Source organism: Sarcophilus harrisii, chromosome 1 (assembly GCF_902635505.1).
Source record: "Sarcophilus harrisii chromosome 1, mSarHar1.11, whole genome shotgun sequence".
NCBI lineage: Eukaryota > Metazoa > Chordata > Mammalia > Dasyuromorphia > Dasyuridae > Sarcophilus > Sarcophilus harrisii.
The window spans coordinates 402,151,146-402,177,198 of NC_045426.1; the positions used below are offsets into that span (position 1 = coordinate 402,151,146).

Genomic DNA, 26,053 nt, shown 5'->3' on the forward strand with positions numbered 1-26,053 from the left:
GGAAAACTTTTGTATACCACGATTAGGTTGTTGGCATCCAGAGCCCTCTGGGGTGTCACAGGTAGGGAGGGTGGTTATTGATTTATTCAACAAATTAGGAAATGATGAATTTGGGGCAGTAGAGGAGGCAACTGCTCATTTCTAGGCCAGCATAAGGTCATTGAGAGATTGGCCCTACTTCAAGTGCTTTTCCTACATGAGCAAATACATACTATCCACCACCTTTTGCACTACCTCTGCCTCTGAGAAGCCCAGTTGAAGAATGACTTATGGCTGGTGTGTTCACACTCCCTGTCCCCCTTTTCTGCAGCCTCACCTTCTTCATCATCTCACCAATCTTCTTGTGCTTGTCCAGGATGGGAAGTTTTATGTGGTCATATGCAACTAGCCTTAGCAATAGAGCCCTAAAAGGGAAACATCAGGATGTAACCCAGATTGAAGTTTCACACACTTAAAATTTTTGGTTTAAAAAGGGGTTTTAAGCTATATGAGCTCCATGTATAAATGTGAGAATACCTCCTTTATGTTGACTCTCTTCTTCATAAAGATGACCCTCACCTGATATTCACACCAAAAAGGTCTTGTTATCATTTTTCTAAATTCCCCTGCCATGAAGCCAGTCTGGGCCATGGAAGATGCCAAGAGGAATGAGGAAACAGTCTTGTTGAAGAAGTGGTCATCAATTCGCTGCTGTTATTTCTGATCTACTAATTTCTTCAAAGCATTGTATTTGTTATTCAAGTCACCTTCCAGGCTGGCCAGAGGTTCTTATTATACATATGTTAGGGCTTATATCCTTGATGTCCTTAATGATAGGATCAAGCAGTTCCTTGAACACATCATAGCTCCCTTCTTTTCCAGCCACATAAGCCATAGTCCTGATGAATATGTTCCCTGGATTGTTCACACCAGTCTGTATGACATCATCCAGAGTGAACTCACTGGATGTAGTCTTATCTCAGAGTTATTCATAAAACTCTGCTGCCAGTGTCTTGGTCAAGTGGCATTTCAGCACTTTGACTTCAGGATTCCTTCTCTGCTAAATGAGCAGGGTTGAAAAAGATAATCATAACTTTAAATTCTCTAAGCCTGTTCATTCAAATCCAATTCTACTAATCGCATTGCAAGCTATAGTTCTTTTTACATCATTGATAATCAATATCATTGCCCTGCCTTTAGAAGATGAAAATTAAAATAACTTCACTCAGTCTGAAAAAGGACAAAACAAGAAGTAAAAGACATATGCATGGATAATTTTTCAACACTGATTCTTTGCATAGCCTTGTGTGTCAGATTTCCCCCTTCTTCCTCCCATCCCCTCCTCTAGATAGCAAGCAATCCAATATCTGTTATATATGTTAAAATATATGTTAAATCCGATATGTGTAAATACTTATACAATTCTTTTTCTGCACAAGAAAATTTGGATCAAAAAGGAATGAAAATGAGTAAGAAAACAAAATGCAAGTGAACAACAACAGAAAGAGTGAGAATATTATGTTGTGATACACATCCAGTTCCCAAAGTCCTTTCTCTGGAGGTAGATGGCTCTCATCATAACAAGATTATTGGAATTGGCATCAAGCATCTCATTGTTGGAAAGAGCCCACATTCATCAGAACTGATCTTTGTATAATATTGATGTTGCCATGTACAATGATCTCCTGATTCTGATCATTTCACTCTGCACCAGTTCATGTAAATCTCTCTAGGCCTCTCTAAAATCATCCCACTGATTGTTTCTTATAGAACAGTATTCCATAATATTCACACACCGTGAACTTGTTCAATCATTTGCCAACTAATGGGGATTATGGAATTTATTTTTAAAAGTTTGGAATTTTACATTTATCCTTACTGAATGTTATTTTTATTGGATTTATTCCATTACTCTAACTTGTTCAATTCAAATTTATTCAGCTACCCATGTGTATTTACATATAAACGTGCAATGCATATAGAAACATAGAGATAGCTAGATACTTAGATACATAGATAGATAGATATTGGCAACAACTGGAAAAATAGTTCCTATATGTAGGAAAGAGTAAGAAAAGAAATAAAACCCCATACCAAAATCAAGTCAAAATGGATACATGATTTAGCCATAAAGGATGAAACCATAAACAAATTAAGAGAACAAGGGATAATTTTACCTATCAGATCTTCAGAAAATGGAGGAATTTATGCTCAAAGAATTAGAGAGCATTATGAAAAGTAAAATGGACAAATTTGATTACATTAAATTAAAAAAGTTGTGTAAAAAAAAAAAAACAAACAGAAACAAGATTAAAAGGGAAATGGTAGGAAAATACCTTTATAGTTAGTATTCCTGATAAAGGTCTCATTTTGTTTCCTTTTTTTTCTTAGCTATTTTATTTAAAAATCAACTAAAGAAGGAAAAAAAACCTGGGAAAGAAAACAAGATGCAAGCAAATAACAACAGTAAGAGTAAGGGTCCACACTCAGGTGCCACAGTCCTCTCTTTGGGTGTAGATGGCTCTTTTCATCACTGCACAATTGAAAATGGTTTTAATCATCTCATTGTTGAGGAGAGCCATATCCGTCAGAATTTATCATCATATAATCTTATTATTGCCATGTATAATGATCTCCTGGTTCTACTCATTTCACTTAGCATCAATTCATGTAAGTCTCTCCAGGCCTCTCTGAAATCATTTCTGCTGGTCATTTCTTACAGAACAATAATATTGCACAACATTCATATACCATAATTATTCAACCATTCTCCACCTGATTTGCATCCATTCAGTTTCCAATTTCTTGCCAAATGTTTATGGCTGCCACAAACATTTTTATTCAAGTGGGTCCCTTTCCCTCCTTTAAGATCACTTTGGGATATAAGCCCAGTGGAAACACTGCTGGGTCAAAGTGTATGCACACTTTGATAACTTTTTGAGCAAAATTCTGAATTGCTCTCCAGAATGGTTGGATCCTTTCATAGTTCCACCAACTAAGTATCAGAGTCCTAGTTTTCCGACATCCCCTCCAACATTCGTCATTACCTTTAACTGTAATATTGGCTCATATGAGAGGTGTCTAGTGGTATCTCAGAGTGGTCTTTATTTGCATTTCTCTGATCAATAAAAATTTGGAGCACCTTTTCATATGACTACAAATAGTTTCAGTTTCTTCATTGGAAAAGTGCCTGTTCATTAACCACTTCTCAATTGGAGAATGGCTTGAATTTTTATAAAGTTGAGTCAGTACTCTATTTTAGCAATGAGGTCTTCATCAGAACCTAAACTGCTTATTTAGTGCTATACCAATCAAATAATAATATTGAACCAGTCCTGCATTCTTGATATAAATCCTACTTGGTCATGGTGTATTAAGCTGGGGATGATTTTCTGTAAGCTCTGCTAATATTTTGTTTAAGATTGTTGCATCAATATTCATTAAGGAAATTAGTCTATAATTTTCTTTCTCTGTTTTTGTCCTTCCTTATTTAGGTATCAGTACCACATTTGTGTCATAAAAGGAATTAGGTAGGAATCCTTCATTCCCTATTTTTTCAAATAATTTATATAGTATTAGAGTTAATTATTTTTTAAATGTTTGGTAGAAGTCACATGAAAATCCATGTGGTCCTAGGGATTTTTTCTAAGGAAGCTGATTAATAGTTTGTTCTATTTTTTTCCCAAAATGGTACTATTTAAGTAATTTATGTCCTCTTCTGTTAATCTGGGCAATCTATGATTTTTTTTAATTTTCTTTTTTTTATTATAGCTTTTTATTGACAAAACATATGCATGGGAATTTTCAACACTGACCCTTGCAAAAACTTCTATTCCAACTTTTCCTCTCCCCTAGATGTCAGGTAGTCCCATACATGTTAAATATGTTATATGTTAAATGCAATATATGTATACATATTTATACAATTGTCTTGCTACACAGGAAAAATTGGATTTTGAAAGAAGGTAAAAATAACCTGGGAAGAAAAACAAAAATGCAAGCAAACAATAAGAGAAAGAGTATAAATGCTATTTTGTGGTCCACACTCATTTCCCAGTATTCTTTCACTGAGTGTAGCTGGGTCTCTTCATTACTGGTCAATTGGAACTGATATGGAGCCTCTTATTGTTAAAGACAGCTTCTTCTATTAGAATTGGTCCTCATACAGTATTGTTGTTGAAGTGTATAATGATCTCCTGGTTCTGCTCATTTAACTTAGCATCAGTTCCTATATGTCTCTGCTTGCCTCTCTGTATTCATTCTGCTGGTCATTTCTTAAAAAACAATAATATTCCCTAACATTGATATACCACAATTTACTCAGTCATTCTCCAATTGATGGGCATCCATTCAATTTCCAGTTTCTAATTACTACCAAAACGGGCTGCTACAAACATTTTGGCACATACAGGTACCTTTCATTTCTTTAATATCTCCAGTAATACTACTGGATCAGAGGGTATGCACAGTTTGATAACTTTTTGAATATAGTTCCAAATTGCTGTCCAGAATGGTTGGATGTATTCACAGTTCCACTAACAATGTATTAGTGTCCCTGTTTTCCCACATCCCTTCCAACATTCCACATTATCTTTCCCTGTCATTCTAGCCAGTTTGACAAGTGTGTAGTGTTATCTCAGAGTTGTCTTAATTTGCATTTCTCTGATTAATAATGACTTGGAGCATCTTTCCATATGGCTTGAAATGGTTTCAATTTCTTCATCTGAGAATTGTCTGTTCATATCCTTTGATCATTTATCAGTTGGAGAATGGTTTGATACAATCTCATTCTTTATGCCTAGATCATGAACCCATTTTGATCTTAACTTGGTACATGGTGTTAATTATGGGTCAATGCCTAGTTTCTGCCATACTAATTTCCAATTTTCCAAGTAGGTTTTGTCAAATAGTGCATTTTTGTCCCAAAAGTTGGCATCTTTGGGTTTGTCAAACAGTAGATTCCTAGAGTTAATGACTATTTTGTCCTGTGAACCTAACCTATTCCATTGATCAACTAATCTATTTTTTAGTCAATTCCAAATGGTTTTGGTGACCACTGCTTTAAAATATAGTGTTAGATCAGGTACAACTAGGCCACCTTTATTTGATTTTTTTAAAATTAATTCCCTTGAAATTCTTGACCTCCTGTTCTTTCAGATGAATTTTGTTGTTATTTTTTTCTAGGTCATTAAAATAGTTTCTTGAGAGTCTGATTCGTACAGCACTAAATAGATTAGTTTAACTACTATTGTCAGCTTTATTATATTCGCTCAACCTATCTAAGGGCACTTAATATATTTTCCAGTTGTTTAGATCTGATTTTAGTTGTGTGGAAAGTGTTTTGTAGTTTTGCTCATGTAGTTCCTGATTTTCCCTTAGCAGATAGATTCTGAAATATTTTGTAACATTGACAGTTATTTTAAATGGAATTTCTTTTTGCATCTCTTGCTGTTGCATTTTGTTAGTGATGTATAAAAAATGCTGATGATTTATGTGGATTTATTTTTTTATCCTGCAACTTTGCTAAAGTTGTGGATTATTTCTAATACCTTTTTAATATAATTTCTGGAGTTCTCTAAGTGTACCATCATATCATCTGCAAAGAGTGATAATTTGGGTTCCTCATTACCTATTCTTAATTCCTTTAATCTCTTTTTCATCTTTTATTGCTGAAGCTAGCATTTCTAAGACAATACAGAATAGTAACAGTGATAGTGGGCATCCTTGTTTCACTCTTGATCATATTAGGAATGGTTCAATTTTATCCCCATAACATATGATGCTTACTGATGGTTTTAAATAGATGCTACTGACTATTTTAAGGTAAATTTATTCCTATACTCTCTACTGTTTTTAATAGTAATGGGTCCTGGATTTTATTAAATCCTTTTTCTGCATCTATTGATATGATCATATGGTTTTTATTAATTTGGTTATTGATATAGTCAATTATGGTAATAGTTTTCCTAATATTGAACTAGCCCTACATACCTGGTATAAATTCTACTTGGTCACGCTGTATTAACCTGGGAATGATTTTCTGTAATCTTTTTGCTGATATTTTATTTAAGCATCAATATTCATTAGGGAGAGTGGTCTATAATTTTCTTTTTCCGTTTTCTTCCTACCTGGTTTAGGTATCAGTAACATATCTGTGTAATAAATGGAATTTGGTAGGAGTCTTTCATTCCCTATTTTTTCAAATAGTTTATATAGCATTGGAGTTAATTGTTCTTTAAATGTTTCATAGAATTCACATGTAAATCCATCTGGTCCTGGGGATTTTTTCTTAGGGAGTTGATTAATAGCTTGTTCTATTTATTTTTCTAAAATGGGGCTATTTAACCAATTTACTTCTTCCTCTGTTAATCTGGGCAACCTATACTTTTGAAGGTATTTATCATTTCAATTAAGTTATCATATTTATTGGTATAAAGTTGGGCAAAGTGACTCCTACTTATTGCTCTAATTTCCTCTTCATTAGTGGAAAGTTCTCCTTTTTCATTTTTAAAATTAACAATTTGATTTTTCTCTTTCCTTTTTCTAATGAAATTTACCAAGGGTTTATCTATTTTTTTGGTTTTATCATAGAACCAACACTTACTTTTATGTATTAATTCGATAGATTTTTTTTAACTTTTAATTTTATTACTCTCTCCTTTTATTTTTAGAATTTCAAGTTTAGTGTTTGATTGGGGGGTTTTAATTTGCTTTTTTTCTAACTTTTTTAGTTCATTGATTTTTCTCTTTCTCTATTTTATGCAAGTAGGCCTCTACAATTATAAAATTTCCCCTTATTACCACTTTGGCTGCATCCCACATATTTTGGTATGTCATCTCATTATTATCATATTGTCATTCTCTTGGGTTAGATTGTTAATTGTGTCTATGATTTGCTGTTTCACCCATTCATTCTTTGGGATTACATCATTTAGTTTCCAATTACTTTTTAGTCTAATTTCCCCTGCTTTTTATTGAATGTAATTTTTTATTGCATCATGATCTGAAAAGGATCCATTTATTATTTCTGCTTTTCTGCATTTGAATTTGAGGTCCTTATGTTTTAATATATGGTCAATTTTTGTATAGGTTCCATGAACTGCCAAGAATAAAGTGTACTCCTTTCTTTCTCCATTTAGTATTCTCCAAAGCTCTATCATACCTAACTTTTCTAGTGCTCTATTTACCTCTTTAACTTCTTTCTTATTTATTTTGTGATTTGATTTATCTAATTCTGAGAGTGCAAGATTAAGATCTCCCAGTATTATAATTTTGCTGTCTAGTTCTTCTTGCAGCTCTCTTAACTTCTCCTTTAGGAATTTTGAGGCTATACCACTTGGTGTATATATATATTTAGTATTGATATTGCTTCAATATCTATGGTGCTATTTAGCAAGATATAATGCCCTTCCTTACCTCTTTTAATTAGATCAATTTTTGCTTCTGCTTGATCTGCAATCAGGCTGGCTACCTCTGCTTTTTTGACTCCACCTGAAGTATACTAGATTCTGCTCCAGCCTTTTACCTTTACTCTGTATGTATTGCCCTGCTTCAAATACGTTTCCTGTAAACAACATATTACAAGATTCTGGCTTTTAATCTAGTCTGCTATCCTCCCCTCCTTTATGGGGGAGTTTACCCCATTCATATTTATGGCTAAAATTACTACTTCTGTATTTCCTGTCATCTTGTTAATCCAGAATATGTTTTTTTTTTCTCTTTCCTTTCTCCCTTATCCCCCTCCAAACTTATGAGCACCACTAGCTTCACGTGGCACTCCCTCTTTAGGATCTCTCCCTCCCCTTGAGAGTCCCTCCCCTTTTCTTAAAACATTCCCTTTCAATTTCTGTATTCCTTTTTATTTATTCTACCCCTCCCCTTTTCACTTTTCCCCTTCCACTTTTCAATGAGGTAGGAGAAGTTTCTCTGTAAATCGATTATGTCAAATATTTTCTCTTTGAGCCAATTCTGATGAGAGTGAGATTCACACTATGATCATCTCTGTCCCTTCTTTCCCTCAGATATAATAGGTTTCTTTTGCCTCTTCACAAGCTGTAGTATTTCCACTTATCCTTTTTTTCTGGTATAATTTCCTTTCCATCTCTAGATCCTTTTTTTTTTTTTAAATATTATAACAGTAAACTAAATTATACATGTACTCTTTATGTATACCCATAACAGAGATAAAGTTCTCAAGAGTTCTTTTTACCTTTTTATGCTTTTCTTGAGTCCTATATTTGGAGGTCAAACTTTTTGTTTAGCTCTGGTTTTTTCATCAGAAATAAATGGAATTCACCTATTTCATTGAATGTCCAATTCTTCCCTGGAAGAAAATGCTTAGTTTGCCCAGGTCAGTTATTCTTGGCTGCATGCCAAGTTCCTTTGCCTTTCAGAAATATCAGATTCCAGGTCCTTTGATTCTTTAATGTGGAAGCTGCTAGATCCTGAATGACCCTTATTGTGGCTCCTTCGTATTAGAGTTGTTTTTTTTTTTCTGGATGCTTGTAGTAATTTTTTTTCCTTGGTCTAATAGATATGGAATTTAGCCACAATATTTCTTGGAGTTCTAATTTTGGGGTCTCTTTCAGGAGGTGTTCAGTGAACTGTTGCAATGGCTATTTTACCTTCTGATTCTATGGCATCAAGGCAGTTCTCTTTGAAGATTTCCTGAAAAATAGTGTCTAGTCTCTTTTTTCCAATGTGTATTTCAGGGAATCCAATAATCCTTAGATTGTCTCTCCTATATCTCTTTTCGAAGTCAGTTGTTTTCCCCATTAGGTATTTTATATTTTTATCTATTTTTTTTTTCATTTTTTGGTTTTGCTTCACTGATTCTTGTTGCCTTATTGAGTCATTCATTTTCATTTGTCCTATTCTGAATTTTAGTGTGTTATTTTCTTCATTTACTTTTTTTAAATTCCTTTTGTATTTGTCTAATTGAATTTTTGAATGAGTTGTTTTGTTCTATGGATTTTTTCCCCATTTCACAAATTATGTTTTTTTAAAGAATTATTTCCTTTTCCCATTTCACAAATTTTGTTTTTAAAGAAGTTATTTCTTTTTCTGTTTCACAAATTCTGTTTTTCTTGGAGTTACTTTCTTTTTCCAGTTTATCAGATCTATATTTTAATGCGTTATATACATTTTCCATTTCACTATGTCTATTCAGAAATCAGAAAGATGGGAACTCTGAATCAGCAACAGTGCTGGAGGCTTCTGGGCCTCTTGTCCAAGAGATATCAGAAAGGACTGAGAAGGTTAATGGAGAGAGTCTGTGGGAACCAGGTAGGAGTCCAATGTACAGTTCCAGCATAGGCTGCACCAGAACAGCCTGGCCCCAATCCCAACTGTGTTTCAGCACACTAAATTTGCGCACCTTCCACCCTTGAAACAGCACTCTACTTTGAGAAAGAGTTAAAAGCTGAATAATGTGTTAGGAAATTGAGCAGACAACAAAAAAAGTTATTTTTTGATTATTATAAGTTATTATTGTAACAAGGAAAATCAAAACACACACTCAAAAGATAACAAAGTCATAGCTCCTATATCCAAAGCCTCCAAAAAGTAAGAATTGAACTCATTTCATGCAAGAGCTCAAAAGGGATTTTGAAAACCATGGAAGAGAGATAAAGGAAAAAAATTAGAAAAAGAATTGAGTGTGGTGAAAAAGAAAATGCAAAATGGTAATAAGGAGAATGCCTTAAAAAACAAAATTGGCCAAATGGGAAAGGAGGTACAAAAGCTCACTAAGGACAAAAATTCCTTAAAAAATAGAATTGACCAAATGGAAGCTAATGATTTTATGAGAAATCAAGATTCAATAAAGCCAAACCAAAAACAAAGAAAAATAGGAAAAATGTGAAATATCTCATTGGAAAAACAACTGACCTGGAAAATAGATCCAGGAGAAATAATTTAAAAATTATTGTTCTACCTGAAAGTCATGATAAAAAATTATCCTACAGGAAAATAGGAGGAGAATTGGATATTAGAAAAGATGGGTAATAAAGAGCAAGTATATTGGGGAAAGGAGTGATTAGTTTTGAGGAGAGACAGAGACTAAATGGAGCAAAATACAGTAAGCAATAGTAATATTTTTTAAAGTTTCAAACAAATTTCTCTGATAAAGCTTCATTTCTCAGACATAGAGGTAATGAAGTCAAATATATAAAAAAATAAGAGCCATGCCCTAATTGATAAATGATCAAAACATATAATCTGTGCTCCAAGGGCGATAAATTCACTCATAAACTTGACATAACAACACTGCTCCTAAACATGAATGCCAAAAAAGATTTGAAAATTTTTAAAAGGAAAATGACTTATATGTATAAAAAATATTCATAGCAGTCTCTTTTCAAGGCAAACAGGATGGTAATTTAGGGGATGCTCATCAATTGGGTATAGCTCAATAAAATATAGTAGATGTTTGTGATGAAATAGTTTTGTTCTGTGGAAAATGATGAGAAGGATGCTCTCAGGGGGGAAAAAACTGGAAAGACCTCTATGAATTCAAGCAAAGTGAAATATACTATATACAAAATAATAGCAATGTTCTGAGATAACAAGCTATAAATGATTTTGCTGTTCTGAGTAGTACAATCACCCACAACTGCTCTGAAAGACATATGATGAAAATCCTATTTATACCTAGTGAAAGAACTGATTGTGTCTGAAAATAGATTGAAGAATTCTCTCTCTCTCTCTCTCTCTCTCTCTCTCTCTATATATATATATATATATATATATATATATATATATGTTTCTTTCCTTTTAACCTATTTTTTTAAAATTTTTTATTTAATAGCCTTTTATTTACAGGATATAAACATGGGTAACTTTACAGCATTAACAATTGCCAAACTTCTTGTTCCAATTTTTCACCTCTTACCCACCCCCTCCCCTAGATGGCAGGATGACCAATAGATGTTAAATATATTAAAATATAAATTAGATACACAATAAGTATACCTGACCAAAACGTTATTTTGCTGTAGAAAAAGAATCAGACTCTGAAATATTGTACAATTAGCTTGTGAAGGAAATCAAAAATGCAGGTGGGCATAAATATAGGGATTAGGAATTCAATGTAATGGTTTTTAGTCATCTCCCAGAGTTGTTTTACTGGGCATAGCTAGTTCAGTTCATTACTGCTCCATTAGAAATGATTTGGTTGATCTTGTTGCTGAGGATGGCCTGATCCATCAGAACTGGTTATCATATAGTATTGTTGTTGAAGTATATAATGATCTCCTGATCCTGCTCATTTCACTCAGCATCAGTTCATGTAAGTCTCTCCAGGTCTTTCTGAAATTATCCTGTTGGTCATTTCTTACAGAACAGTAATATTCCATAATTTTCATATACCACAATTTATTCAACCATTCTCCAACTGATGGACATCCATTCAGTTTCCAGTTTTTAGCCACTACAAAAAGGGCTGCCACAAACATTCGTGCACATACAGGTCCCTTTCCCTTCTTTAGTATCTCTTTGGGATATAATCCCAGTAGTAACACTGCTGGATCAAAGGGTATGCACAGTTTGATAACTTTTTGAGCATAGTTCCAAACTACTCTCCAAAATGGTTGGATTCGTTCACAACTCCACCAACAATGCATCAATGTCCCAGTTTTCCTCGCATCCCTCAACAATCATCATTATTTTTTCCTGTCATCTTAGCCAATCTGACAGGTGTGTAGTGGTATCGTAGAGTTGTCTTAATTTGCATTTCTCTGATTAATAATGACTTGGAGCATCTTTTCATATGACTAGAAATAGTTTCAATTTCTTCATCTGAGAATTGTCTGTTCATATCCTTTGACCATTTTTCAATTGGAGAATGGCTTGATTTTTTATAAATTAGAGTTAATTCTCTATATATTTTGGAAATGAGGCCTTTATCAGAACCTTTGACTGTAAAAATATTTTCCCAGATTATTGCTTCCCTTCTAATATTGTCTGCATTAGTTTTGTTTGTACAAAAACTTTTCAGTTTGGTATAATTGAAATTTTCTATTTTGTGATCAGTAATGATCTCTAGTTCTGCTCTGGTCATAAAGACCTTCCCCTTCCACAGGTCTGAGAGGTAAACTATCCTATGTTCCTCTAATTTATTAATAATTTCATTCTTTATGCCTAGGTCATGAACCCATTTTGACCTTATCTTGGGTACGTGCATGTTAAGTATGGATCAATGCCTAGTTTCTGCCATATTAGTTTCCAATTTTCCCAGCAATTTTTATCAAACAGTAAGTTCTTATCCCAAAAGCTGGGATCTTTGGGTTTGTCAAAGACTAGGTTGCTATATTTGTTGACTGTTTTATCCTTGAACCTAATCTATTCCACTGATCAACTAATCTATTCCTTAGCAATACCAAATAGTTTTGGTAACTGCTGCTCTATAATATAATTTTAGATCTGGTACAGCTAAGCCACCATCATTTGATTTTTTTTTCATTAATTCCCTTGAAATTCTTGACCTTTTGTTTTTCCATATGAACTTTGTTGTTATTTTTTCTAGGTCATTAAAATAGTTTTTTGGGAGTCTGATTGGTATAGCACTAAATAAATAGATTAGTTTAGGTAATATTGTCACCTTTATTATATTTGCTCGCCCTATCCAAGAGAATTTAATATTTTTCCAATTGGTTAGATCAGACTTAATTTGTGTGAAAAGTGGTCTGTAATTTTGCTCATAAAGTTTCTGATTTTCTCTTGGCAGATAGATTCCTAAATATTTTATATTATCAGTAGTTACTTTAAATGGAATTTCTCTTTGTAACTCTGACTGTTATATTTTGTTAGTGATATATAAGAATGCTGATGACTTATGTGGGTTTATTTTATAACCAGCAACTTTGCTAAAGTTGTGGATTATTTCTAATAACTTTGTGCCAGAATCTCTGGGGTTCTCTAAGTATACCATCATGTCATCGGCAAAGAGTGATAATTTGGTTTCCTCATTGCCTATTCTTATTCCTTTAATCTCTTTCTCAGCTCTTATTGCTATAGCTAGCGTTTCTAACACAATATTAAATAGTAACAGTGATAGTGGGCAACCTTGTTTCACTCCAGATCTTATTGGGAATGGTTGCAGTTTGTCTCCATTACATATGATGCTTACTCATGGTTTTAAATAGATGCTTCTGATTATTTTAAGGAAAAGTCCATTTATTCCTATACTCTCAAGTGTTTTTAATAGGAATGGATGTTGGATTTTATCAAATGCTTTTTCTGCATCTATTGAGATGATCATATGGTTTTTGTTAATTCGGTTATTAACATAGCCAATTATATTGATAGTTGTCCTAATATTGAACCAGCCCTGCATTCCTGGTATAAATCCTACTTGATCATAGTGTATTATCTTGGAGATGATTTTCTGTAGTCTTTTTGCTAATATCTTATTTAAGATTTTAGCATCAATATTCATTAGGGAGATTGGTCTATAATTTTCTTTCTCTGTTTTCAGCCTACCTGTTTTAGGTATCAGTACCATGTCTGTGTCATAGAAGGAATTTGGTAGGACTCCTTCATTCCCTATTTTATCAAATAATTTATATAGCATTGGGGCCAATTGTTCTTTAAATGTTTGGTAAAATTCAGATGTAAATCCATATGGTCCTGGGGATTTTTTCTTACGGAGTTGTTTAATTGCCTGTTCTATTTCTTTTTCTGAAATGGGACTATTCAAGCAATTTACTTCCTCCTCTGTTAGTCTGGGAAGTCTGTATTTTTGGAGGTAGTCATCCATTTCACTTAGGTTATCAAATTTATTGGCATAAAGTTGAGCAAAATAACTCCTTATTATTTCTCTAATTTCCTCTTCATTGGTGGAAAGTTCTCCCTTTTCATTTTTAAGACTACTAATTTCATTTTCCTCCCTCCTTTTTCTAATCAGATTTACCAAAGGCTTATCTATTTTATTGGCTTTTTCAGAGAACCAACTCTTAGTTTTATTAATTAGTTCAATAGTTTTTTTACTTTCAATATTTTTAATTTCTCCTTTTAATTTTAGAATTTCCAATTTAGTATTTGATTGGGGGTTTTAATTTGGTCTTTTAGTTTTTTTAGTTGCAAGCCCAATTCATTAATCTTTTCTTTCTCTGTTTTATTCAAGTAAGCCTCTAAGGATATAAAATTCCCTCTTATTACCGCTTTGGCTGCATCCCACAAATTTTGGTATGATGTCTCATCATTGTCAGTATCTTGAGTGAAATTATTAATTGTATCTATAATTTGCTGCTTCACCCAATCATTCTTGAAGATGAGATTGTTTAGTTTCCAATTACTTTTTGGTCTATTTCCCCCTAACTTTATGTTGCATGTAGTTTTTATTGCATCATTATCTGAAAAGAAAGCATTTACTATTTCTGCTTTCTTGCATTTAATTTTGAGGTCTTTATGTCCTAATATATGGTCAATTTTTAATAGGTTCCATGAACTGCTGAGAAGAAAGTATATTCCCTTCTATCTCCATTCAATTTTCTCTAAAGATCCAACATACCTAATTTTTCTAATATTCTATTTACTTCTTTAATTTCTTTCTTATTTGTTTTGTGGTTTGATTTGTCTAATTCTGAGAGTGCAAGTTTGAGATCTCGAACCTATTTTTTTCTTGAGGGTTTTTATTATTATTAACATGGCAGATTTATATTTTCTTTCACAACTCCACTTTTATGGAAACATACTCCATTATTTTCATATACTATAACTGATTCAGCCATTTTGGGAATCTGCCTGCTAAGGGAAAGTCAGGAGCTAAATGAACACAACTACAAAACACTTTCTATACAAATAAAGTCAAATATAATCAGTTGGAAAGTGCTCATGGGTAGGTTGAGCAAATATAATAAAAATGACAATAGTACTTAAATTAATCTACTTATTTAGTGCTATACCAATCAAACTTCCAATAAATTATTTTACAAATCTAGAAAAAATAACAAAGTTCATCTGGAAGAACAAAACATCAAGAATGTCAAGGGAATTACTGAAAAGAAGCAAATGAAGGTGGCCTAGCTATGCCATATCTAAAACTACATCATAAAGTAGCAGTCATCAAAAACCATTTGGTACTAGCTAAGAAATATAGCAGTAAATCTGTGGAATAGGTTAGGTTCACAGGACTATCTAGTCAATAACTATAGTAATCTAGTGTTTGAGAAACCCAAAGACCCTAGTTTTTGGGATAAGAATTCACTATTTGATTAAAACCTGTTGGGAAAATTGGAAACTAATATGGAAGAAACTAGGCATTGACCCTCATTTAACTTCTAAAATCAAGATAAGGTTGAAATGGGTTCATGATTTAGACATAAAGAGTGATATTATAAAGAAATTAGAAGAATAAAGGATAGTTTATCTCTCAGATCTGTGGAGAAGGAAGGAATTTGGCTTAAAAGAAGAACTAGAACTCATAAATGAATACTAAATAGATATTTTTGATTATATTAAGTTAATATGTTTGTGTAGAAACAAAACTAATACAGACAAGATTAGATGGTAAGCAATAAATTGGGGAAATATTTTACATTTAAGGGTTCTTGTAATGTTCTGGTTATCTTTCTGGAGGGCCTTTGGACCAGCCCTTTTTCAGCAAACTATTCACTAGAATAGTCAGGAATAAAGGCCAAAGTCTTTATTATCTCCTTCACAATCTGTCTCCTTTGCTTTCTGGAGACCTTCCAGAATGGGTCTAGGTTTCAGTGGAGGAATGCAGGAGAGCCACCAGAGGCTGGTCAAATCCTCTCTCAAAGTTCAGGAGGAAGGAGAGCCAGTAGAATGTTCTCTATCTTGAATTCTGTCTCTGACTGAGTTTATATACTCTATTACAATTACATCATTACAGTATACTGCATATAAACCAATTATTATATCACTAGGGAACCATTATTTGTTGTAAGATTAAATCAATCATACTGAACTAGAAAACTTACATACTAAACTAGATAATAATTGTCTTATCAATTCCACTGAGTTAACACCCTGTTGTAGGTTTAAATCAATCATACTGAGACTTAAGTATATTTCTCCAAAGTTCCTGCCCTTTACAGGTTCTGATAAAAGCCTCATTTCTAAAATACATAGAGAATTGACTCAAATTTATAAGAATTCAAGCCATTCTCCAATTGATAGTCAACAGATATGAACAATGTTAAGATGAAGAAAATAAAACCATTTTTAATCATATGAAAAGGTAACTAAATCACTATTCATCAGAGAAATGCAAATTAAGACAACTGTGAGATACCACTACACATCTTTCAGACTGGCTTTAGATTACAGGAAAAGACAATAGTGGATATTGGAGGGGATGTGTGGCACACTAATACATTGTTAGTGGACCTGTGAATGGATCTAGACATTCTGGAGAGCAATCTGAAACTATGGTCAATAAGGTATCAAAGTGGGCATACCCTTTGATCCAGCAGGGTTTCTATTGGGTTATATCCCAAATGATCTTAAAAGAAGAAAGGGACCCACGTGTGCAAAAATGTTTGTGGCAGCCCTTTTTATAGTGGCAAGAAACTGGAAAATGAGTGGATGCCCATTAGTTGGAGAATGGCTGAATAAGTGATGGCATATGAATGTTATGGAATATTATTGTTATATAAGAAATGATCAGGATAATAATTTTAAAGAAGCTTGGAGAGTTACAAGAACTGATGTTAAGTGAAATAAGCTGAACCAGAAAGTCATTGTACATGGCAATATATATATATATATATATATATATATATTATAAGATGATCAATTCTGGTGAACATGATTCTTTCCAACAATGAGATAATTCCGAGCAGTTCCAAAGATCTTGTGATGAAGAGAACTATCCACACCCAGAGAGAGGACTGTGGGAACTGTATGTGGATCACAACATAACGTTCCCAATCTTTTTGTTGTTCACTTGCATTTTGTTTTCTCACTAATTTTCTTTCCTTTTTAGTCTGATTTTTCTTGTTCAGAAAGAGAATTATATAAATATGTTTACAGATATTGGATTTAACATATATTTAAACTACATAACATATGGCAAGATTGCTTGCCATCTAGGGTAGAGGGTGGGAGAAGAGCAGGAAAAATCTGAAACAAAAGACTATACAAATGCCAATTTTGAAAAATTATCTATGCATATGTTTTGAACATAAAAAGCTTTAAAAAGAAAAAAAAAAGTAAAAAGAAAAAAAGAGAAAAAAAATTTCCAAATCAATTATATTTTCCCCAACTTCTCTGGGTACAGTTGGTGTAAATAGCTGCAAGAATCCTTTCAGTTGCATCCCTGAGTGACTTTGAACAAAACATTAGACCCTTCTATGTTTCAATTCCTCTTTAGTATAACAAGATTATAATGACACTAACTTCACAATAATACTACAAAGTTAAAATACATTTTTTTCAAAAGCTTTATGAATGGTAATACAAAAGTATAAAGTGCTTTTATTATTCTACACTATTAAGATAAACCAGTAAGTCAAGCTATAATTTTATTTTTAGGATTCTGTAAAATTCCTATTAGTCATTTATGTCCCTGAAGAAAAATAGAGAGGGTGAGTACTTTGTCATTAAAACTTATAACGTTTTGAGACATTATCTGATGATGAACCAGTTATTCCCATGTGATCATAGTATAAAAACAATTCTGACCATATTCTATTGTTGTTTGTGGAGAGGCAATGGGAGTTGTAGTCATGTTTGTATAAAGAAACTTTTTTTTCTTACTTGACAGTCATCTTAAAGTGACATGGAAACAATAATAGGAATCTGAGTAAACTCAATGATTAATTGAAATAGACAGATAGAGCTGATGTCTTTTCAAGGAATAATTAAAAATCTCCCAAACACCTACATAAATTCAGAAATTACAGGCACTTGATATTTAATATTAGGCTGTTGGAAGTCTAATTTCCAGATCAACTGCAGAGATATTAAAGAACAGAAACCACATTTCGTAAACCCTGCAGTTCAGTAGTTAGAGGTTATAATGACAACTCAAGCAGAGACCGATTCATTCCCCATTGAGCACATGCTGTTCCTAGATGATACCAAAACAACCCACTGAGCATCGGAAATAATCTTCTCAACCAATTGTTTGGTCTATACAACCCCAAACAATGAGCTTGAGCGATAATTTTTCTCCTTATGCATTGACTAAGAAATTGTTTTGAAATCATAAGGGGGGAAATTCTTCGTGAGCATTCACCTGTTACGTGAATAGAATGCCTTATTATTAGCCTTTCCTTTCTGAAATTATAAAATTCTCTAATATACATTGACAGCATGATTTTAAAATTCCTTGAGAGTAAAGCTTCTTTTAACAAAATTGACTTCAGCATAAAAAGTATTTTTTGCTTAACTTTGGCTCAGTAATGATGATTGTTATTTTTAACAAGAGCCTGACTAACCACTTGTCAGAAATATTACAAAGGCTATTTCTGTTCATTTCAGGTTTTAACTAGATAAACTTGGAAACTGCTTCCAACTCTGACATTCTGTAACTCTATAATGTTATTCAAAATATAGTTAATCTTTTTTTTCCCATTTCAGTAGTACTATTTTTGACAATGAAATAAACCAATAGAAAAAAAAAATTCCAGTATCTGTTTTCTTTTTTATTGCTATGAAAACATCAGGCAAATTAATTAGTTTTCCACTTTAAATGTGATGAATGACAATAAGTCACAGTAATGTAGTAGGCCAGTTTGTTTCTCCTTTAAATACAGGCCCATGTTTTTAACATTAAAATACTTTTAATGATGCTATATGAGTTTTAGGCATAAATGTTCTTATTTTAAAACAGCTAAAGATGAAGTTAAGCCAATGGGCAATAAAGAAGAGTATGCATGGTGAACATGAATGGGTAATAATATATTACCAAGGAGGAACTATAAAAAAGAAGTGGCATAAAAAATAGCAATAGGGACATTTATGACTAGAAAAAAAGGCAAAAAAGTGAGTTAGTAAGATCAAAGTTTAGTCAACCTTATGAATATTCATATGCTTCACAGCTATTAAGAAATCCAGATAAAGTTCTTTAGCAAATATTAGGTGGGAAATTATCAAAAGAACATGGACAAATTTAAAAAAGGAAGAAAACCTTGGGATTTGCATCTTTGATGGGAATACCCAGAAGGAATGATAGGAGTATTAAATTAAATAAACACACATATGTTAGAAACATATAAGTTTAGATACATAAAATTATTGGACAACAAGATCACTAGAAACACAAGAGGACTAAATATTTTAGAAATATATCCCTCAGGGTTAAAACCAGAGTGAAATAATCAAGGCTTTGCCCATGCCACCACAAAGTAGTTAGTCCAAATATTTAAATTTAATCAAGATTTACTATTTATTTTTATTTATTATTTAATTACCATGTGACCAGTGTTATGAGGTTTTTTTTAGAGGGGAGTTATTTATTTATTTTGTTTATTTGTTTACAATGTTGAGTTTCAAATTATCTTTTTAGTAACTCCCTTAATTAAAAAGGCAAACAATTTGGCATAGTTTATAGGGGTAGTCAGGCAAAACACAGTTCTGTGAAAATATTCAACTTTCAAACAGCATTGATAAGACATTATTTCTTATATTGAGCTCAAGTCTGCTCTCTTATGATATTTGTCCATTGGTTTGAGGGCTACATTCTTTTTTTAAAAAATTAAACCTTTTTATTTTCAAAACATATGCATAATTTTCAACATTCACCCTTGCATAACCTTGTGTTCCAAATTTTTTTTCCCTCCCTTCTTCCCTCCCCTCTCTTAGATGGTAAGTAATCCAATATATTCTAAACATGTGCAATTCTTCTATACATATTTCCACAAATATGGAGCACAAGAAAAATCAGATAAAAAAGGGAAAAAATAGAAATAAAACAAAATGTAAGCAAATAACAAAAAGAGTGCCCATAGTCCTCTCTCTGGATGTAAATGGCTCTTTTCAACACAAGAACATTGGAACTAGTATGAATCATCTCACTGTTGAAGAGAGCCATGTCCATTAGAATTGATTTTTGTAAAATCCTGCATTTGTGTGCATAATGATCTCCTGGTTCTGCTCATATCACTTAGCATTTGCTCATTTCACTTAACTTCAGTTCATGTAAGTCTCTCCAGGCTCTCCAAAATTATCCTGCTGATCATTTCTTAAAAAATAGTAATATTCCATAACATCCATATACCATAAGTTATTCAGCCATTATTCAACTAATGGGCATTCACTCATTTCCAATTTCTTGTCACTACAAAAAAGCTTGCTACAAACATTTTTGCACATGTGTGTTCCTTTCCCTCCTTAGGATTATTTTTGGGGAACAAGCCTAAAAGAAATACTACTGGATCAAAGGGTATATAGTTTACTAGCCCTTTGGGCATAGTTGCAAATTGGTCTCCAGAATGGTTGGATCACTTTACAATGTATTAGTGTCCCAGTTTTCCAACATTCCCTCCAACATTACTCATTATCTGTTCCTATCATTTTAGTCATTCTGAGACATGTATAGTGGTACTTCAGACTTGTCTTAATTTGCATTTCTCTTATCAATAGTTATTTAGAGCACCTTTTCATATGATTAGAAATGCTTTTAATTTCTTTATCTTAACATTGTTCATATCTGTTGACAATTTATCAATTGGAAAATGGCGTAAATTCATATAAATCTGAGTAAATTCTTTATATATTTTAGAAATGAGGCCTTTATCAGAACCCTTGAATGTAAAAAGTTTTTTTTTTTTTTCCATTTTGTTTTCCTTCTCATCTTGTCTGCATAGGCTTTGTTTGTACCAATAGTCTTTAACTTAATATAATCAAAATTATTAATCTGGCATTCAGTAATGTACTACAGTTTTTCATTGGTCACATATTCCTTCCTTCCCTACATATCTGAGAGGTAAACTATCCTATGTTCTTCCAATTTGCTTATAATATCACTCTTTATGCCTAAATCATGAACCCATTTTAATCATATCTTGTTATCAGATGCCAAATGTGGGTCAATACCTAGTTTCTGCCATACTAATTTCAAATTTTTCCAGCAGTTTTTGTAAAATTGTGAGTTCTTATCCCAAATGCTGGGATCTTTGGATTTGTCAAACATTAGGTTACTATAATCACTGGCTATTTTGTCCTGTGAATTTAACTTATTCCCCTGATCACTATTCTACTTCTTAGCCAGTACCAAATGTTTTTGGTGACTGCTGCTTTATAATATAGTTTTAGGTGTGGCACAGCTAGCCATCTTCATTTGCATTTTTTTCATTAATTCCCTTGAAAATATTGACTTTTTTTTTCCAGATGAGCTTTCATATTTTTTTTATTATTATATCTTTTTATTTACAAGTTATATGCATGGGTAATTTTATAGCATTGACAACTGCCAAACCTTTTGTTCCATTCTTTTCCTTCCTTCCCCCATCCCCTCCCCCAGATGGCAGGTTGACCAATACATGTTAAATATGTTAAAGTATAAATTAAATACAATATAAACTATACATGACCAAACAGTTATTTTTCTGTATAAAAAGAATTAGACTTTAATATAGTGTACAATTAGCCTGTGAAGGAAATCAAAAATTCAGGTGGACAAAAATAGAGGGATTGGGAATTCTATGTAGTGGTTCATAGTCATCTCCCAGAGTTCTTTCTGTGGGTATAGCTGGTTCAATCCATTACTGCTCTATTGGAACTGATTTGGTTTATCTCATTGCTGAAGATGGCCAGGTCCATCAGAATTGATCATCATATAGTATTGTTGTTGAAGTATATAATGAACTCCTGGTCCTGCTCATTTCGCGATGAGCTTTCTCATAATTTTTTTTTCTAGACCTGTAAATCATTTTCTTGAAGGGTTGATTTGTATGGCATTGAATAAGTAGATTAATTTAGGTAGTATTGTCATTTTTATTATATTTACTTGACCTATTCATGAGCACTTGGCATTTTCTGATTGATTAGATCTGGCTTCATTTGTGTGGAATGTGTTTTGTAATTGTACTCACATAGACCTGACTTTTTCTTAACAAATAGATTCCCTAATATTTTATATTATCTGCAGTTATTTTAAATAGAATTTCTCCTTGTTTCTCTTATTGCTGGACTTTGTTGGAAATATGTAAAAATGCTAATTATTTATATGAGCTTATTTTGTATCCTGCAACTTTGCTAAAGTTCTGAATTGTTTCTAGTAATTTTTTAGTTGATTCTCTAGGATTCTTTAAATATACCATCATATTATCTGTGAAGAGTGAAAATTTGATTTCCTCATTACCTACTTTAATTCCTTTAATATCTTTTTCTTCTCTTATTGCCAAAGCTCACATTTCTAATATAATATTGAATAGTAATGGTGATAGTGTACAACTTGTTTTTACTTTTGATCTTATTCAGAATGGTTTTAGTTTATTTCCATTATATATGATGCTTGCTGATGACTTTTAATAAATGTCACTGATCATTTTAGGGAAAACTTCATTTATTCTAATACTTGCTAGTCTTTTTTAATATGAATGGGTATTGGATAATGTCAAATGCTTTTTCTGTATATATATATATATATATATATATATATATATATATATAGAGAGAGAGAGAGAGAGAGAGAGAGATTGAGATATTCATGTAATTTTTGTTAATTTGGTTATTGATATAGTCAATTATGATAATGGTTTTCCTAATATTCAACCACCCCTGCATGCCTGGATTAAATCCTACTTGGTCATGGTTTACTATTCTTGGGATAATTTGCTGTAACATCTTTGTTAATATTTTATTTAAGAGTTTTGCATCAAAGTGAAATCAGCAGAACTAGGAGATCATTGTACACAGAAACATCAATATTATACAATGATCAATTCTAATGAGCATGACTCTTTACAACAATGAGATGATTCATGCCAGCTTCAATGATCTTTGATAAAGAGAGCCATCTACACCCATAGAGAGGAATATGGGAATTGAATGTGGATCATCACATAACATTCTGACTCTATTTGATGTTGTTAACTTACATTTTGTTTTCTTACTCATTTTCTTTCCCTTTTTATCTGATTTTTCCTGTGAGTAAGAGAATTGTATAAATATGATTACACATATTGAATTTAACATCTATTTTAACATGTATAACATATTAGATTGCTTGCCATCTAGGGAAGGGAGTGGGGGAAAGAAGGGGAAAATCTGAAACACAAGGTTATACAAGGATGAATGTTGAAAAATGATCTGTGCATATGCTTTAAATATAAAAAGCTTTTTAAAAAAGATTTCTTCATCAATATTCATAATGTAAAATTTTGTTTCTCTGCTTTTACCATACCTGGTTTAGATATCAGCACCATATTTGTGTCATAAAAATAATTTAGTAGATTCCTTTTTTTTCTATTTTTCCAAATAGCTTGCATACTATTAGAATTAATTTTTCTTTAAATGTTTGATAGAATTCACATGTAGATTCATCTGACACTGCATTTCTTTTTCTTTTTTTTTTTTCATTTATTATAATAACTTTTTATTGACAGAACCCATGCCAGGGTAATTTTTTTTACAACATTATCCATTGCAATAACTCCTAATTATTACTCTAATTTCCTCTTCATTGGTGGAATGTTATCTCTTTTCATTTTTGATATTGACGATTTGGGTTTTACTTTCCTTTTTCTAATCAAATTAACTAAAAGTTTATCTATTTATTGTTTTTTTCATAAAAATTAACTCTTACTTTTGTTTATTAATTCAATAGATTTTAAATTTTATTTATTTTTATTTTTTATTTATTTATTATTTAATCAATTGAATTGAATTGAATTAATTTAATAATTATTAAATTATTTATATTTTATTAATTCCCCCCTTATACTTTAAGAATTTCATTTAATGGGGGGGGATTTGATTTTTTTCTAGCTTTTTTAGTTGCATACCCAATTCATTGAACTTTTCTTTCTCTATTTTATGTAAGTAAGCATGTAGATATAAAAGTTCACCTAAGAACTGCTTTGATTGGATCCCATGAATTTTGCTATGTTGTCTCATTATTATTACTTTCTTGGATGATTTATCTATTGTATCTATGATTTGTTATCTCTCTCACTCATTCTTTAGGATTAGATTATGTGGTTTCTAATTAATTTTTGGTCTATTTTCCCTGTAATGGGCTGAAGCTCTAGTTGATGTACTGAGGTCCCAAGCACATGAGGCTAAATAGCACTGGACAATACTCTATTAATATATGCTTGGAGAAAGAATGGCCCTACACAAGTTGTGAACGAATCCAACCATTTTGGAGAGTAGTTTGGAACTATGCTCAAAAAGTTATCAAACTGTGCATACCCTTGATCCAGCAGTGTTACTATTGGGCTTATATCCCAAAGAGATTGTAAAGAAGGGAAAGGGACCTGTATGTGCACGAATGTATGTGGCAGCCCTTTTTGTAGTGGCTAGAAACTGAAAACTGAATGGATGTCCATCAGTTGGAGAATGGCTGAATAAATTGTGGTATATGAATACTATGGAATATTACTGTTCTGTAAGAAATGACCAACAGGATGATTTCAGAAAGGCCTGGAGAGACTTATATGAAATGATGCTGAATGAAATGAGCAGGACCAGGAGATCATTATATACTTCAACAACAATATTATATGATGACCAGTTCTGATGGACCTGGCCATCCTCAGCAACGAGATCAACCAAATCATTTCCAATGGAGCAGTAATGAACTGAACCAACTACGCCCAGAGAAAGAACTCTGGGAGATGACTAAAAACCATTACATTGAATTCCCAATCCCTATATCTATGCCCACCTGCATTTTTTATTTCCTTCACAAGCTAATTGTACAATATTTCAAAGTCTGATTCTTTTTGTACAGCAAAATAATGTTTTGCTCATGTATACTTATTGTGTATCTAATTTATATTTTAATGTATTTAACATCTACTGGTCATCCTCCCATCTAGGGGAGGAGGTAGGGAGTAAGAGGTGAAAAATTGGAACAAGAGGTTTGGCAATTGTTAATGCTGTAAAGTAACCCATGCATATAACCTGTAAATAAAAGGCTATTAAAAAAAAAAACTTTTAGGAAAAAAATTAATTTCTACTATCTGCTGAAAAAAAAAAAAAAAGAATGGCCCCACCCACTCTCTGTGCAAGTTTTGATGTGTTGTGTAGGTAATGACGTAGAGACGATTTGGGTAGGTGGAGAGAGAGAGAGGAGAGAGACTGCTGGTTGGGAGGACCCAAACATGCTAGCCATGTGAGGACCCTCTGTTCAGTGCCCTCCTTATCTTTACCTTCACCTATCTCCTTACTTGCAAACCCAATAATAAACCTCTTTTATCAATCTAGCTCTTGGGCCAATAAATGCCTTTATTGGGGACTTGCGCCACTACTAGAGCTCATTTACCACCATATCCTTGCCCCAAATCCAGAGGGGATTGCAGGGGAGCTCCATTTGACTCCCTGTACCCCAAACCTGCCACTGGACCTCAACTAAACCCTGATTTCATTTAGGTACCCCAAATCTAGACCTCAACATTTGATTCCCTGAGCAACAAACACCGGAAGCTAGATAATTTGGTGACAAAACCGAGCCCCAACTTTTTCAGGCACTCAGAACCAATCTGGGTTTTGAGCTGTTCAGGCAGTATTCTTCTGGGAAGAATCTGCGTTCCTTTTTTCGTCTCACTCTTTCTCTAAGGTAGTTGGGAGAATATTTGCATTCCATCTAACCCTACTTGCATTTCAAGTGAAAAGGCCTCTATTATTACTAGGAAATCCAGAACTCTGGACAAGGTAAAAGACTTTTTTTTCTTTCCTTACCTTGCAGCCCTCAGGTAGGGCTTGGGTCATCGTTGGAGCTCTAAGCTCTGGCACAATTCTTTAGGAATTGCTGCAGATTGACAAAAGGCCTTTTTTTGTCTGCTCTCTGTCTCTAAGAGATATGAGAGAGGCTGCAAGGATTTGGAAAATTAAAAATTTTTACCTGTCCACAATCTAGACACTCCCCTGCCTCTAAAATCTTTCCTGGAGCAGATACTTTGCTTGAGGAAACTCCCTCTGTCCAAATGCTTCCTTTGCA

General features: G+C 32.8%; 1 pseudogene; it reads right to left on the minus strand.

The window, feature by feature from the left end:
- Nucleotides 1-141: 141 nt before the first annotated feature.
- Nucleotides 142-25,824, minus strand: LOC111719524 (annotated as a pseudogene).
- Between the last annotated feature and the right edge of the window lie 229 nt (nucleotides 25,825-26,053).